Source organism: Sturnus vulgaris, chromosome 2 (assembly GCF_052056855.1).
Source record: "Sturnus vulgaris isolate bStuVul1 chromosome 2, bStuVul1.hap1, whole genome shotgun sequence".
NCBI classification, from domain to species: Eukaryota; Metazoa; Chordata; class Aves; order Passeriformes; family Sturnidae; genus Sturnus; species Sturnus vulgaris.
Window position 1 is genome coordinate 19061619 of NC_142244.1, and position 16792 is coordinate 19078410.

A 16792-nucleotide genomic window follows, 5' to 3' on the forward strand; every position below is an offset into this window, starting at 1 on the left:
TTTTAAGTCATGTGTCTGCAAACTGCTTTCTGTCCCCAAATAGATAAATATCAAATATTTTCTCATTGTATCCTCTCAGCTGCCAATGTAATGGACTCTTCATAAGTTTGATTGTGGCACATTAAAATAGTCCATGCCATGAGACCTTTCAAATGCAGTTGTTTCTGCTCAATAAAGAATTATTCTGTTGGTTGTCGTAGTTCAGTGGGAGCCATGAGAGACTAAAAACATATGGAGGAACAGGAAAAGGTAACCCAGCAGTGTTTACATCTTTTTTCCCCTCTCTAGCCCTCATTAAACACAGGCAACCAAGGTTTTGGGCAGACAACCTCCCACCCACAGACCCATCACTTATTACTGTTTAGAATTAACTAAGAATTATTACATAACCTGAAAAATAGAAAAGATACAGAGTGATATCAAATTTCGATAGATCTCCCTTTAATGAAGATTTTTTTGTCCCTGCCAGCACCCTAATTTTATTAATTCAGGTAATCAAAGGTATCAGTACATTTACAGAGGCAAAGAAATCAAACTGGTGTCATGATGACACAAGCAGCTGTAGCAGACACTTCAAGCAGCTTCCAGCACCACATTTCCACCAGGGAACAGTTTCCTGTGTACTCAAGGCACTACTACATCCCCACTTCTACTCCAAAAAGAAAAAAAAGAAAGAAAAAACTTAAATCCCCCAAACTCCCCAAAAAAACAGACCTAAACCTGACATGCTGGCACATTCCCTTTTCCTGGGAACACTTCAAGGCACACAGCAAAAATGGTTTCGCATTTCTCTTTCACTCAGAGTCAATCAAAAGCTGAGCAGTCATGGATGAAGATGTGTTACTGAGACTCACAGAAATGTAAAACATTTTAAAATTGAAACTGCTTGGCCTTTAAGTGGCTGTAGAGCTGCAGCCATGCTGCTTTTAATTTAACAGCACTGAGTGACAAATGATAGCATGGCGTGGAGAGAAATGGCCTCCCTGCAGAGCCCTGCTCTTTGCTACATTTTTAGTGTGCTTGCTAATCAAATATGAAAATAAGCATACCGTAAGCAGCACCTTTTAGTTTATGGAGGGACTTGAACTAAAACCTCACAGACCTCTCAGGCGGTTGAGCAAGGAAGGTTTTCCATCTGGAAATTATCTCTTGCTGTAAATTTCTCTCCTTCACCTTTATGTTTATCAGAAAACCAAACATAAAAGCCTAAACAGGGGATTTTTGGAAGTCTTTAGCAAGCCTTAGCACAGTCAAAGTCAAAAATGCTATGTAAACTACGGGTGTAAAATTCCTTAACTCTCTCAAGGTACTCCTCTCTAACCCTAGTGCTTATTTCAAGACTTCTCCTCAGCCTCCTCTTTCTGCCATTTTATTTACTCACAGTTTACCACCACAGTCTGGGGACAAGAACTGTGTCCTCCTACTTCTGACCCAGCTCCAAGCTTGAATCTCAAGACTCACATTATTTACCTTCTACCATCTCAGGAATTTAAATTTTGAATTAACCATTCAGACCACTCCATTGCCCTACAACTCAAACCTTGTATGAATTCAATTTCTCAACACAAGTAGTGTCTGATAACCACAACTATGAAACCAAACATTCAACAAAGTTTATGCAACCAAGCAAAGGATGGTTTGAGCAACTTTTGCCTTGCTCCTCTCAGAAGGCAGCTCATTCAGGCATTGAAATAGGATTTCAGTCAGCTGTCAAACATGCTGCAAGGAAGCCAGTGGTGTACCTTTGCTCCAGTTTGGCTTGGTGAGATGGGACAGGGCTGCTGCTGTGCCAGAACAAAGGTGCAGGGTCTCAGGTGCAGCAAACCCTTCCCACCTGCTGCCAGGGCAGGTCCCCAAAACATCTGGAGAGGAGAAGCCACACCTGCCCCATCACACCCAGAAGGAGAAGATAGAAATCCTCAGAGCAATCCCAATCCGTGGGCATGCAGGTGCCACAGGAGGACAGCAGGAATAGTTTTTATCAGCCTGCTCCATGGAGCTTTGCCTTTGGCCACACACAGGATCCTAATGAGTGATAAATTGTTGTGTCTCACAGCCCTTTGTGTCTCTGGGCATTTTTCTGTTATGCAAAGGATAAGTCAAAGCCCTGATTTATGTGAGGCTGCAGCCACTGCTTCACTCTGTGAGAGAGTTTTTGTTGTGTTTTACACTTGGTGCTCATGTCCTGTGCAAGGGACAGAGGTGGTGAAGTTCAAAGGAGCATTAAGGATTCACACTCCTCTGCCACTCAGCAACAGCAGAGCCTGGGCACTTGGCTTCTGCAGAACTTGAAGGCTCTGTAACCTAATAACTAGGTAGGCAGGCTGTTTGAAGCCAGTTTAAATATGTAACAATAACAGAGAAAAGCGAGGGACAGAGTTGGAAAAAAAATACATCAGCTCAACTGACACATTCAAGGAGCTACTGCTATTTTCTACTTTGATTTATTCAGGGAAAATAAAAAGAGCATATAGATTTAAATAACTGAATTTGCCCAATTCACACCAAAGGAAATGCTGGCTCTTCAACAGCAAAGGCTCAGCAGCGTTTCCCAGAGTCACAGACACACAGGGGTGACACAGACATAGACCAGACCTGGCATGTTCTAGGACATATCTCTGGCAATATTTTAATAGCTGGAGCCAAGCTCCATCATGCTACCAATGCTATTGAAGAAAAGCTTTCATCTAAAGCAATGTTTTTACATCCTAAAATTGGTCCTGATCGACTTCACCTTTAGGTAATCAACAGACACCCCTAAGGGATTTTGTTTCCACTGCCCAGTTTCCTTGCCCTCACTGAAATTCTGGTAATGGAAATTTGACATGCAGAACCCAAGTCATTCAAAGCTACTGATCTTGTTAATTAAGGGTCTCCTGCCTTCAGATTTCTTCCAAAAGTCAGATTTTCCTTTAGCTCCTCCAGACCTCCCTTGTGTTACTGTTTCAGCTGCTTCAACCTCAGCTCTTCTCAGTTCTCTACCAGAACTGCAGGATATGTCTGTACAGCAAAGCTTCAAAATGCCTTAATCTTCCACACTAAAGCTCACAAGGTTCAGTTAGATGAGAAACAATTAAAACTCTGATCAGCAGAACCGTATCAGTGTAGATGTGGCCCTCTATCCTTCCCTGCTGTAATTGGCAGTAAAACATGCAAAGACAAGAGGAAGAAATTATGGATTGGAGACAGAGGTGATCATCTTAAACAACTGACTAATCATTCATAATCTGGATTCATGTATTTAGTAAATACATCCTCTTCCTTTTCATGGGCACGAGTTGACACCTACAGTAATTACTCCCAGAAAGTTAACTCTCTCGGGCAATATTTCTACCCTGCTTAATTGCACGAGTACCAACTCGCAGTCTATCAGCGCTGATGAGCACTGACATCCTCCTGTCAGCCAAGTAATTTGTTGGCAGAAAATGCCACAGACACTTTCTTCTCTACCTTTCAAAGCTTCTGATGCAAACGAGGCAGAGTAATTAGCACTGACCTTTGGGCTAATGCTGGCTGCCAATCAGCAGCTGCAGTCTGTGCATCCCTATTGAACAACCAGGAGCACAGAACTCCCACAGCAGGCAGGGAGCTCAGCCTGCTCACCAGCCAGGGTTAGGATGTTTCCCCCAGCGCTGCTACACACTGCAAGTGCCCAGAAGGAACAAAATTCCATGACACTCCACACCTCATAGGATTAAAGGCAAATTTTAGACCAAGGACCACCAAAAAAAAAACAACCAAAAACCAAAAAAAACCACAACCAGTAAACAAAACAAGTGGTTTCCATTCAGAAAGTTTTCAGTGATAAAAAGGGCAGGCAATGGGGGAGTTGCAGAAGTGTGGGCAAACTGAAGTCTGGTCTGGGGTCTGCTTTGTGGAAAAGATGATTTGAAGCTTCAAAACACTAAGGTTCAAGAGTTCAAGTGACCACCTAATGCTCCAGGTTTCCATAAGTGACTTGCCCAAGACAAGCACGGGCACAGAGGGCTGTCCAGTCCATCCCCCTAAATCTTCAGGGTTTACCCTGAGCTCCCCTGCTCCAGGAGAATTGGTTACAGTCTCATTCCCTGTCAAGCAAATCCAACAGAAGATAAATCACCCTGCATTAATCTTTTGCAGTCTGCATATAACACAAAAGAGCAGTAACCTGACACTTTAATCATGGCACTGTTACAAGCTGCTGTTCCCTACCAAGCTGAAAGCTCCTTCTGCACTTGGGCCCATCATCATGAGCCTCATCACAGCTGTCACAGAGTGGGAAATGCCATCTCTGCCTGTTTTCAGGAATAAAGATTAATATAGAAGCCAAGGGAAGCTGCTGGTGCCTACCAGGACAGAGGAGGAGGGAAATGGTCCTGGAGCAAAGGCATCCAAGCAACCTCCCCACGTGAGGGTTTCAGCTTGCTCTGAAGATACAGAATTGCTGGCATGGGGATCTCCATGGTACAAAGCCAACAGGTTCTGTCTCTAGCTCAGCCTGAATCCTCAGAAAAATAAAATTTTATCCTAGGAATCTGTTTGTCAACGGGATGCCTTCCTACCTGCCACATGCACTGAATTTGCCACTGCAAAAACTCTCTGCTTTTTTTCTCCAGCATCTCCATCCCCATTTTGTCAAAGGTAACAAAAGCATTTGTACAGTGACATGCACTCTTTCATGGATGGACATAAAAAACTACTTCAGAAAACCATAATTAATCCACTAGGTCACAGGAAAAGGCACAACTAGTTATCCACCCATGGTTTATACTTTAAAGAAGTTGCATCTGCAGTAACAGAAACGAGCTTTGTCCAAGGAGAAGGATGATTTGTATTAATCTTATTAATTAATCACAATTTCACATTCCTGAGGAAGAGAAGTCCTGCCCAAAGAATTTCTATTAGAAAACAAGGCAAGACATGCAGGCTATATCTAGAAGTAAAATTGAGATAAATTCTTCTAAGTCACACACATTTCTCTTTCTGAGTTGCTCCACAGAACAAGTCTTCCCATTTGGGCCAGAGGAGATATTCTTGGACCACTTTTCTTTAGGAGATGCTGAGTCAGAAGCTGCCACTGAAGCCAGGGAAAACTGCAGTTTCTCCACACCTTCAAGCAGATATCCACATATGCATGTATCACACATACATAACACACACAGAGCTGCAGGAAGACATTTGAAACAGTTCCCTTTTGTATTTACTTTACAATCACCATGGGACACAACAAATTAACTGAACTAATCAACTAATAGAGAACATTAACTCTCTCAAAAATCTAGATGTTGTGGTTGCTGAATACGGGAATTGATACCAGACAGCCTTTAGTCACTGACTGTGTTACTGATTATGTCCAATTATGGCAAAGAAAAAGGATTCTGAAACATTTGAGCTGGGGCAGAGAGAGAGAGAGAGCAGCGTAATTTGTGCCTTATGCTAGGCAGATCTTCCTCCACTATTACAGCATTATTCAATTATTCACCATCTATTTACCACCAAGGAGACAATCTGGCCATGTGCTCTGCAGCGTTTCCCCTCTTTGCCAAGCTGTCTGATGCTCACACGTCCTATTAGCAGGGCACCGAGGGGTGACGCCGAGCAAAGCTGCACTGGAGTGCCTCAAATCATGTTCAGCTCACAGCCAATTTGTCAAGGTGGGAGGTTGAGTTTCAGGCCTGGAATGGAATTCATATCTCAGGGTCCTGACGAGAGGCAGCGCCGGTGCCCTCTGCGCACGGGGAACGCCACCCTGCAGAGCAGCAGCTCGGTCATCCCCCACTGCCTCTCTCCCCAGAGAATTCCTCCTGTGCCTGAGCACCACAGGGCTGCTCCTTCTGGCTGCCAGCACCATTAACTCTGAGCTTTTTGCTTGTCACTGTGCCTGGCACCCACAGCTCTGACACACACAGGGCGTGCAGCATGAACCGGACTGTGCTCCCTGCTCGCAGGGGTGGCTTGGCCAAAGTGCTGCTTTAGGGGAGCCATGGACATCACTTCTTTGCCACTAAAATCACCTCCTTTCGCCAGTCCCGAGCAAAAAAACCCAAATAAAACTTAAGCAAATCAATCTATATAAGTATGTGAAGGAAGATTTCTAATTCAGCATAAACCAGACAGCGCTCCCTGCTCACAGGGCAGGAATAATTTAAAGGGGTGGCTTGGCCAAAGTGCTGCTTTAGGGGAGCCATGGACATCACTTCTTTGCCACTACAATCAACCTCCTTTCCCCAATCCCGAGCAAAAAACCCAAATAAAATGAAAGCAAATCAATCTCCATTAATTTGTAAAGGAAGGCTTTTAATACAGCAAAAGATTTGCAGCACAAAAAGTGCAAAATAGGCTGAGCCTGTCACTCTCCAAGCTGAGTTTTGTCTCTTAGATGCTTCTAAAACCTAACCTGTCTCTAAGCATAAAACTATTTCCCCTCCCAACACACAAGTCTTTAATTTAGGCAACATCTTCATGGTAAATTAGCCCAGCACCCATCTGCCCAGGAATGGGTGGTAAGAGGAAGCTTGGTATTGAAGGAAAGAAGGCAATTCTATTTCTACCATGCAGATAATAAATGTTACAGCGAGTTTTCTCACTTTTTTAAAGGCTCTCACGCCATCATACCTGAAAATCTTATGGCTTATAATGCATTTCATAGAAGCAGGAACCCTTGGGTCTAACTAACACTAGAGAAGAGTCAAGCATCTGTCTTAGGGCATCTCTGCCCAGGTGGGCAGGACACGTAAGAGCAGGGGCACAATCCAAGGCTGCCACCATTCCTGGTTTCAGTCCACCAACTTTCACTTCTCAAGCCACAAAAAAACCCTGTACATCACCCCAAGGCAAGGCTAAGGCACAGCAGAGCTCCCACGCAGCATCCCAAGGCCACAAGGCCAGGCACCCACACCAAGGGGCTTTCCATGGAAATTGGTTCCTTCCTTCTCTCAAAGCCTTGCAGGTCACCTGTGGCAGAGCAGCCACGCCAGGAACCCCCTCTCAGCTGCCACAAAGAACTCTTCCAAGCCAGATTTTAACCTGTAATAGGCTACAAACCAACCCAAGACAGCTCCAGGTTTGCCTCAAAGTTGAGAGCACCAAAAACAACAATATCAGGGATTATTTTACCTTTTGCCAGCCTTCAGACAGGAGCCCTCAGGAAGTCCTGGTGTGCTTGGTCATCAGAAAGAGCCAGACATGTTTGCCCTGAGTTGCTTTAAGCACTGCTTTAAGTATGCACAGCTGTGACAGGGGAACCTCCATTTACACCCAAGCAAAGAAGCTCTCTTCAGATTATACAGTATTTTAAACAGGTGCTGAGGATTATATATGATAAAAGGCCATTAAAAAAATAGGTGCACTGAGCCCAGGGGTGGTTTGTTTTTTCCTTTATAACTGTTTTTAATTGATTCTGCAGGACAGAACGCCAGAGTCACCTATTAATCCCAATATAAGTTTTGCCCTGAGTAAAAGGTTGGGCTGGATTTACTTTTATCCAAATCTGTCCCTCGTGTAACTCTGTGGAAGACAATCAAGTTACAGCATGGGAAAATACACATTTTTATATCTAAATGCAAGCTGTCTTTATTAACTCACTGCAGATGGATGCAGGTGCAGGTAGTTGCTACTGATCCCATTAAAAAACTCAGCTACACAGTTTCCCCTGAAGATATGTGGATGCTAAAAGGAAAAAGTTGGAGTTGTGCAGGTCAAATGTTAAGCTCCTACAATGAAAAGAGAGGTTCCTGTGACAGTAGGACACGTTTCTGGTTGCTTGGGTCTCCAGTGCTGCTCCCTGATGACCACAGGGTCCAGGACAAGAGCACATCCTGCACCAGGGAATGTCCATCTGGATGATTGGGACATGCATTTTGGGCCCCTGAGGATATGACATATTTCTCTCTTGCATGTCATTACATTAAATCACTTCTTCTGTATCAGATGATCGTTTCCTCAGCAGTTTCTGAGGAAAATCCCTTAACTGCCTTGGAATAAATCCTCAAGTCATCAGGCATCCAGAGGGGCCACGGGGCTCCAGCTGTGCCAGGCTGCAAGGCACTGCTCCCTCCAGCCTTGGAACAGCAAGAAAGGGGACAGGCATCTCTTCATTCAAGCCTCAAAAACAAAGACACAACCACAATACAACTTGATCATCTTTCTTTTCTTTTTGTTTGGATGCAGCCCATTTAGTTTTGATTTGATTTGTTGGGTTTTTGTTTTTTTCACTCTCATCAGTTAACAGGAATTAAACCAAAGGAGAAGCCCTGCTCGTTTGATCAACCCACCCAGGCAGTTTTGTAAACATCCAGTGACTCCACATGTGGTATCACTCAGTTAATGAATAGGAGCTCATGCTGTCCCTGTGGCTGTGCAGTGTCCTGAAGAGCTCTGCAGTGCACCAGCCCCTCACAGGTTACAAACACCGTGATGATTTTCCCTGAGAAACTGCAGCTGAGGCACAACAGACCATGGAGATACAAAATTGGGATTTCACAACACCTACAGAGAAAACACCTGCAATCTGAGCACACCACAGAGCTCCTGGTGGGCTGCTGCCACCCCCTGAGGCCACCCAAGGGCTACTGTGCTGCAAAGGTTTTGTGTCTTCTTCATCAGAAAACTCAGGAGGAGGAAAGGAATTCAAGGCTATATGAGAAATGTTTTGCCTCTGGATAGGTTTTATAATTTTTGTAGCTCATGAAATTCCTCGTTTGGACAAAAAAGAAAAGGGTCAGGGCATGACATGGAAGCTTGCAGAGGTGACATAAAAACCTTCATGCCCTTCTGTCCAGCAAGAGGTTTTAACAAGAGCAATCTTTTTCTGCACACTGCATTCAGGAGAGAACAAAATCCTCCCTAAGATGCCCACCTAGGAAAATGGATTGGGTTTGTTGAGTTTGTTAGCTGGCCCATTAAAAAGTTCTTGAAAAATATCAGTTCTCCACTGGCTGCACCTGCACTGCTCAGGCCTGCTGGCATTGAGAGAACACTTCCTAAGTAGAGAAATGCTCATTTGAGGAAATTCCAATTATTCTATGAAAAATCTAAAAATATTTATCCCCAAAGCAACCTGACAAGCAGCTAATAAGTCTACAGATGTGCTGAGCTCAGTTTTTCTGCTGTGAGGACAATCTCAGAGCAGAAAGCCATGGATTTGAGAGAGCACAGGAAGTCATATAAACTCCAGCTACACATGTGGCTTGAGCCTAGAAATTTCCCATTTCTTGGCAGGTGGGCATGGATATCCAGACTCTCCTCTTCTGGGAGTCATATGTGGGGGCAGGCATCCCTGAAAGTATTTTCAAATCTTCAGCAGGATTGTAAATCCTGTTTTTTTCTGGCCTCCTCAGGATTTTATACTCCATGGACAAGAAAACCCCCAAAGCCTTTGGGGAGAATCTGGATTGTCCAAAAAAAAAAAAATCCTCCAGGGTTAATGGTGTGGAATTAATCATTCCTTTAGGAATGGGAAAAAGCCAAGAGGCTGGGATTTCACCTCCCTTTGCTGCAGCAGCACCCTTGGTGGGGTGCCTGTGCATCCTGCAGGGCTCTGGGTGCTCCTTGGCATCTTTCTTCCCTTCCCAGCTACAGGACATGTGGCTTTCTTCCAGTTTAGTTCATCTGGGTGGCAACTTCCAGGTTTTGGAGATGCCACCACCTCTAATTTTCCCATGCTTTGAACAGCTGATCTAAAATGGGGGTTAAAAAAATCATATCCTAAGAAAAGGAATATCACTACTGTCATCAAGGGTGTAACATATTTTATAATATAGTATCTACTAAAGAGGTCTTTTTAACTGTAGCAAAGAAACAAAAAACAAAAATTAGAAAAAACCCCCACATGGTTTATTTTTAACCTTTGTGTTGCTGTTATGATCTCTGAATTATCATTAAAATCTAAATCTACTGAGTGCCCAAATGCACACACGGACATTTTTTTCAGAACAGGATAATTAAAATGAAACACTTTCTTGGTTTCTTTCTTTCTTCTTCTTTTTTTTTTTTTTTAAATGAGATTTTTTTGAATGCAAATGTCAGAAGTTCTATGAGCACATGGGTACTAAGGCTTGGGGACAGAGCTAAATTCTGTGGGAGCACAGCAAGGTACAGAGCTCAACATGCAGCACTAAAATGAGATTATCATGGGTGTTGTAACTACCTGGTTTTGAAGGATGGGGTCTTTCAGCCCAGGGAAGGGCTGAGAATAGATACAAACCAAATATTCTTCCAATTATGGATCATTGATTACCTCCCATCAGTCTACCAAGGAGTAAACACCATGTAGCTTTATATAATTTATGTAATTTTATTCACCATGCTCCCACTAAAATCAAATTAAAATCCTTTCCTTGCATCTTTTTGTTCAAGATCTTATCCCTTTTCCTTCCCTCACTGGGAATCATTATCTTACAATAAAAACAAGCTCTATTGTGACCACATGGAGTCAGTGATCTGAAGCTTTAATTGCCTTCATCATGTCCCTTAGTTAGTTAATTCAAGAAAAATAAAGGTTACAGAGGCTGGGGAGGTGAAAAGTCTTTTCTCAAGCCACAGGACTCCTTCACGCTTTTGGTGATCATTGATAGATACTGCAGTGACAAAGGTTACATTAAATGATCTTTAACAGAGTGTTCTTTAAACACAAATTCAGCAAAAAAAATGCACTCAGCAAACAATATAAACCCAGTGTTTTGGCACTGCCTGAAGAAATGAGAGCGAAATTATCAGGGTTGCAAAAACATTTATTTCCACTTACAGAGCAAAAACTCGCCGACAAAATCAAGTTGTTTGATTGATTTTATTTTTTATTAAGTCATCCAGGCCTGCAACAGCCACAGTCTCCACGTTAAAATCTACTGCAATTTCATTTATTAAACATTAAAAGAGAAAAAAAAAAATCATACAAGCTGATGCCATACTCTTAAATTTCTTGAAGCTGCAATTGACTTGTAACAAAATCCCCTGGTGCATTACAAAACAGGGCTGTCAAGCCATAACAGCTCTATTACAGCTTCTGCTCCAGCCTCTCAGCCTTTGTACAGACTGCCAAAACCCCCACCTACCCAGGGGAAGTCATATCCAAGAGCAGAGGAGAGGAAATTGTCCTCGTGTGAGCTGTTCTCCCACCGAGCAGATTGCACAGGTTGTTCTCTTGCTGCTGGGATGCTGGGGAAGAGGAGAGCCATGTGCAGTTTGGGTTTTCCCCTCACCAAAAAAAAAAAAAAAAAGGTTTTTCCTTTGTGGCTGTCACCGTGTCAGGGTTTTGTGACAATGAGCAGGCAGGGCTGAGCAGCCAGTGTTGATGTTTTTCTCTGACACACAGCAGTGTTGGCACCTCTCTGTGCCCAGGGACATGGGGAAAATGGGATTGGTCTTTTAGGCCAGGGATTTCTCAGGTATAGGGATGGGAAGATCTGTGTGACTCCGAGTAAATCATGAACTCTGAAGCCAAAAAGACTGAGAGGTTTCCCTGCAAATGATTTCTGTGAAATGCCAGACTACTATTTTCTTTTGCTGACAAAAGTTTCAAACCTGCTTTTGCTGTTACCTTAGAGCATAGCTAGTATCCAAGTGAAAGCTTCTGAGTTATTGCACAGCTACACCCCTCATTGGATTTGTTTTCCTCTTTGCTGTGATTTAATCGTTCCCACTGTTCTGTATAAGGCAAATTAAGAAATTTCAGCAGAAAGGAAAAACTTTCCAGTTGTTTGGTTACAGAGTAGACCTGAGATCTTCTAAAATGCAACGACAAACCTAACAAGAACCAAAGGAACTTAACAAAGTCAGGCTTCCACCTTGGCTCTCCCCTGTTGCTGAGGCACAACAGACACACACAGAGAAATGAAATCAATGAATTTCCAACGATAAGCATTTTCCTTATTGAAGTATTCCCCCACCACTCACCTTTCAGCCTTGCCAAATCTGGCAGTGCCCCAGCAAAGGCTGGGCAGTGGCTGTGCCAGGTGCTGGTATCCCACAGGGAAACCTGGAGCTGAGTTTTGGGGTCTCCAGCCTGAATTAAATCCCCTCCCTTCCTGCCTCCCCCCAGAACTGCTGCTTCACACCCCTGTGCAGCTGAGAGGCAGTGCTGGAAATCACAGCACCACAGAGAAATTGTGGCCTTCAGGAGATCCCCAGGGACTGTGGCACCATGGGGTGTGATCCAGGGATGTGGTGGCAAGATCAAAGCAAAGGAAAAAACCACCCCATACTTAACAGAACATTTTTTCATTTTTCTTTTCTTTCTTTCTTTTTTTTTTCCCCTTAATTTTTTTTCTTTTACCTCCGAGGGTTGGATAAAGTGTGCATGGCCTAAAAAGAAAAATATGTGCACATTACTCTAAGCTTCTAATGGTAGCAATAAGTCTCAGGGGTGTTTCTCCAAGTTGCAGTTGGACTTTTACAATATGCAGAACCCCCTTTTAAGGCATCTCATTCTGCTTTCTCACAAATGCAAAGAGCTAGGCAATTATTGAGAGGTTGGGAGTGCCACAACCCTCAAATGACACAAGAGCCGACGTATTTTTCTTCCAAGAATCTTACACTCTTATATTCTGCAGAGAGATTTATAATGCACTGCTCCCATTCCACATCCAAGCCCCTGCACAGCATCTCTGGAGAGAGGGGTAACTTTAGCCCTGTGTCCAGACCCTGCTAAGGCTAAATGAAGGAAACAGGAATGATTCCCCTGAGTGCTCTACTCCTGCCTCTGATATTGGTATTTCAGAGACTAAACCAGATCTTTTTTCTTTTTTTTTTTCCCCCCTCTCACTCTCCCACTGGAAAATTAATCAGCTTTTCACAAACTGTAGGTGAAATTTCTGACAACCCTTCTGAGCTTTTTCAGATTCCTTTGTACTGGAAGATACAGCTTTTCTCTGCATAGTAGTGGCAACCTCTCCCTCAAGATACAGAACTAACATTTAGCCTAAAACATCAAGTAGATTTCATATACCTGGTGATCCAAGCCCATAAAACTTTTAATTGTTAAATATTTTAAAAATATTTCAAGAATATTTCAAAAGTTTTATATCTTCAGTATCAGAGTAACTACACACAGCCAGACCTGTCATAGCAAACTCAGTAAGTTTTACAGCCTGACAAGAATAGCTACTTGGAGAAAGGAGCTCTGCTGATAAAATGATAGAATAGTAGCAGATAAAATTTGGAAGTTTCCCTTTTGGGAAGCCACTGAGATATTTTAGACCATTGGTTCACTTGGCTCTGTGCCTTTTGAGTCAGATACTGAACAGGACATGGATGAAAAAAAAAACGGTGTGATCTAAATTTCAGATCGTAAATTCCAAAGTATTAGGAGGAAAATACTCAAGTTGGTTGTTCCACTGGTTTCCCACAAAATGGAAAACTTTTGTTCTGCCTTCTCAAGGAGCACTATCTACTGTGATCCATAGGATCTTCCTGTTGAGAGCAGCAAATTATTTAATCTGTAATTATAGCACTCTTCTAGCAACAAAAGGCCATAGCCAAAATCATTGCAAGGACTCATTAGGAGGCCATTGAACAGCCAGTGATTACTTATAGTAAAGGTAAAAACCTGGGCTTGGGAAGAAATCCTGTGAAAGAGGTTCCTCTGAAAAGGAGATCCCAGTGAAAACATGGAAGCAGGCAGACTGGGAGGAAAGGCTTCTTTTGGTGCTGTGCTTGTCATGGTCAGAAACAGACTAGATACACGAAAATGCAGTTCAGACAGAGTGCTCAAAACCCATCAGCAGTAGGTGTTGGGGCAGCCAGAGGAAACAGGCCAAAAGACTGCTAGTGTTCAGAATGTTTATATAAATTATGCCTCAAAACACATGCTGGGATGATGGAGCCTGGTCTACACACACACACTGGGGCTGGATCACAATCACACAACATTAGCTTAAGCATGGAGAAGCTGCTTAGTGTGTGGGTGCTATTAAATATCTTTTTTTTTATAGTCTAAATGCATAGTTTAGCTGGTTATGGTGCTTTTTCTATATTGAATAGAAATTACAAAAGAAGAGAGAATGAATGCACTTAGGTTTGGGTGTTAAGAATAGCAAAGGTCTCTGACTTGTCCAGCCCTCAATGTCTTCCTTCTTCTGGTGGGATCTCTTACCTTGCAGCAGGGAATTGGTAAAAGCTGTGCTACAATTCTGAAGGCTAGCTGGTGCCAGGGACAGAGGTTTACTTCAATTTAATCTTTATATTTGTTTGAAGGAATAGAATAGTTTCTTTGGCTTAATTACAGTTCTTTACATAGTCCATGCTGGGGAGGTGTTCGCTTATAGATTTTTGGTGGTATCAGATATACTTGATTTTTCACAAAACCCTACAGAACATTATATGAAGAGAACAGCTTATATATGAGGAAGAGATGAAAGGGGCAGAAAAAAATATTTCTCTGTGGGCCAACTCCTCTGTCTCCAAAAACTCACATGCACAATGAGAGAAGTTGGGAACAGAAAGTTAAAAATTGAACTAAGTAATAATTGAATATTAAAAAAAAACCCAACCAAAACCAAGCAAAAAGCTCAAGAAAATATCTTCATCCAAATCTCAGAAATAGATTTTATTTGTACATATTGTTTCCTATTTTCATTTGACTTCCTTGGCAGGTAGCCCAGTGCTCCATCAGTGAGAGGAAAGGAAGTTACAGCATCACATTGTTGTAGGGATTGAATTTTATTGCTTTGCCATTACAATTAGGCAAGTATTAACTCAGTTAAATGAGGCACATTTTTTTAAAAGAATATACAAGTGGGAATTGTGACTTAGTCCTCAACTAAAGCCCCCAACAAAGTTTTATGGGAGTGAAGGAAAGAGATTAAAAATAGCTAAATAATAAAAGGTGATGCAACTTTAAAGGGGCACAGTAAGAATGGGAATCATTATTGGTGATTAGCTGACAACCAGCCTGAGGGGCAGCTTCCCGTTTTAGCAATGGTCAAAAACCTGGCAGCAAATATCCAGCTGGATCTGCAAAAAAGCCACCCAGATAATGCAGAAAAGATGGGGACAAAGTGTCTACACCGAATGTGATTTATGGGGGAAAAGAATCCCAGGCAAATCTAAATGTCTGGTGGGATTCACAGAGTTAAATTTGGATGGCACAGAAAGGGAAAGTGCAGCAAGGCGAGCAATTAACAGTGGAAGGAGTGAAACACTGCTCTGACTCTAAAACATCTCCTCAAGTCATGTCCCATCCTGGTTTTGGGGGTTTCTGGTGGGTTGGGCTGTAGGACACGGCAGAGGGACGAGGGCTCAGGGCGATGCTTGGTGGGGACAGCAGGGGACAGCAGGTACCAGGGAAAGGCTGCAGGAGGAAGGGGCTCTGCCACACTCAACTTCTGTGCTTTGAGCCCCAGTGCAGCCTCGGCTGAGCTGCACCAGCTCTGAGAGTAATGAAAGTGAGAAGAGCTAACCACCCTGTGAAAATAAAATACTTCAAATAAAATGTAAACTATACCTAAGGACAATTTCCTGCTGGGTGGGGAGGGGGAACGACAGGAAAATTGACATCAGAGATGCTTATTTGAATAGCTGGTCAGACTATGGTGCAAAACTACCAGACCTCTTCTTTTTTTTTTTTTCCCCATTTAAACAAATAGGGTTTAGCATTTATATGCTTTTTACTGGCTTCATTTTATCTCAGTGCCTTAAAATAAAATGTTTTACTCTATGCTCCCATGAACACAGTGAGATTAAATGCTCTTTTTTTTTTTTTTTTTTTTTTTTTTTTTTTTTTTTTTTTTTTTTTTTTTTTTTTGTCCTTGCAGCCCTTGAGGCAGGAGAAGTTAAACGCCTGCTTCCCTAAATCCCCAAAAATTAAGAATAAAAAGCTCTGGTTATTTCACATTCTCTTGCAAACATACATGCACTTCTTTAAAGGGCTGGAAGCTAAAGTCAGTATTAATTACAAATCCATGGTGAGTAAACACTCACTTTACTGAAGAAACAAAAACTGAGCTTTCTAAGTAGTCACACGATAAAAGAGGAGTGGAGATAAAGACTATTTCTCCCCTTACATGGAGAGCAATAAAGTGAATTGAAAGATTTTTAATGAACCTCAACTACTTTCAAAGTGATATATGAGTGATGGAGCTTAGTTGCTGAATCTAAATAAAAATAAATAATGACATTTGCTAACCAAATGCTCCCTTAATGATGACTCTGACTCATCGCTTGATGGCAAAAATTCAAAGCAGAACCTGGTCAAGCACTAAAATATTTGTCTGTGTGCATTTTATTTCTGTTTCATAATTAGGAATCTTAACAGTCAAAAGTAATTGAATGCATTCAGGATCTCAAAGTCTGTGGGATTTATTATAGCAACAAGGGACTGGTCCAAGTTATTCTCTTGGAGAAGTCCTGGAGCCCAGGCAACTGGAGAGGAGTGAACATCATCCTGAGCTTTAAAGAGAGGAGAAAAGCAGAGCCAGGCAATTCCAGAGCAGGTATGCTAATCTCAAATACCCAGAAAGAGATATTTACATATATATATATATCTCACACAATACATTTCTAAGAAGCTGGAGGATTACAAGGTCTTAAGAAACCATCTCAGATTTGTCAAGAGTAAACAAATCCTGTCAAAGTCATCTAGCTGATTTCTGTGGCAGGATAATCTAAGAAGTAGTGGATGTGATTTATCTTGTCTCTACTAAGACTTCTGGTGCTGTGCCCCATGACATTCCCATGAGCTAACTGGGGAAACATGGGCTATTATGAAATCACTTTAATGTGAAAGCAGAGTGAGATGAAAAGTCCCATATACTGAGTGCTCTTCATTTACCAGAGGTTCTCTGGCCATCTGAAATGGATAATGAGGAAGCCAAGAGAA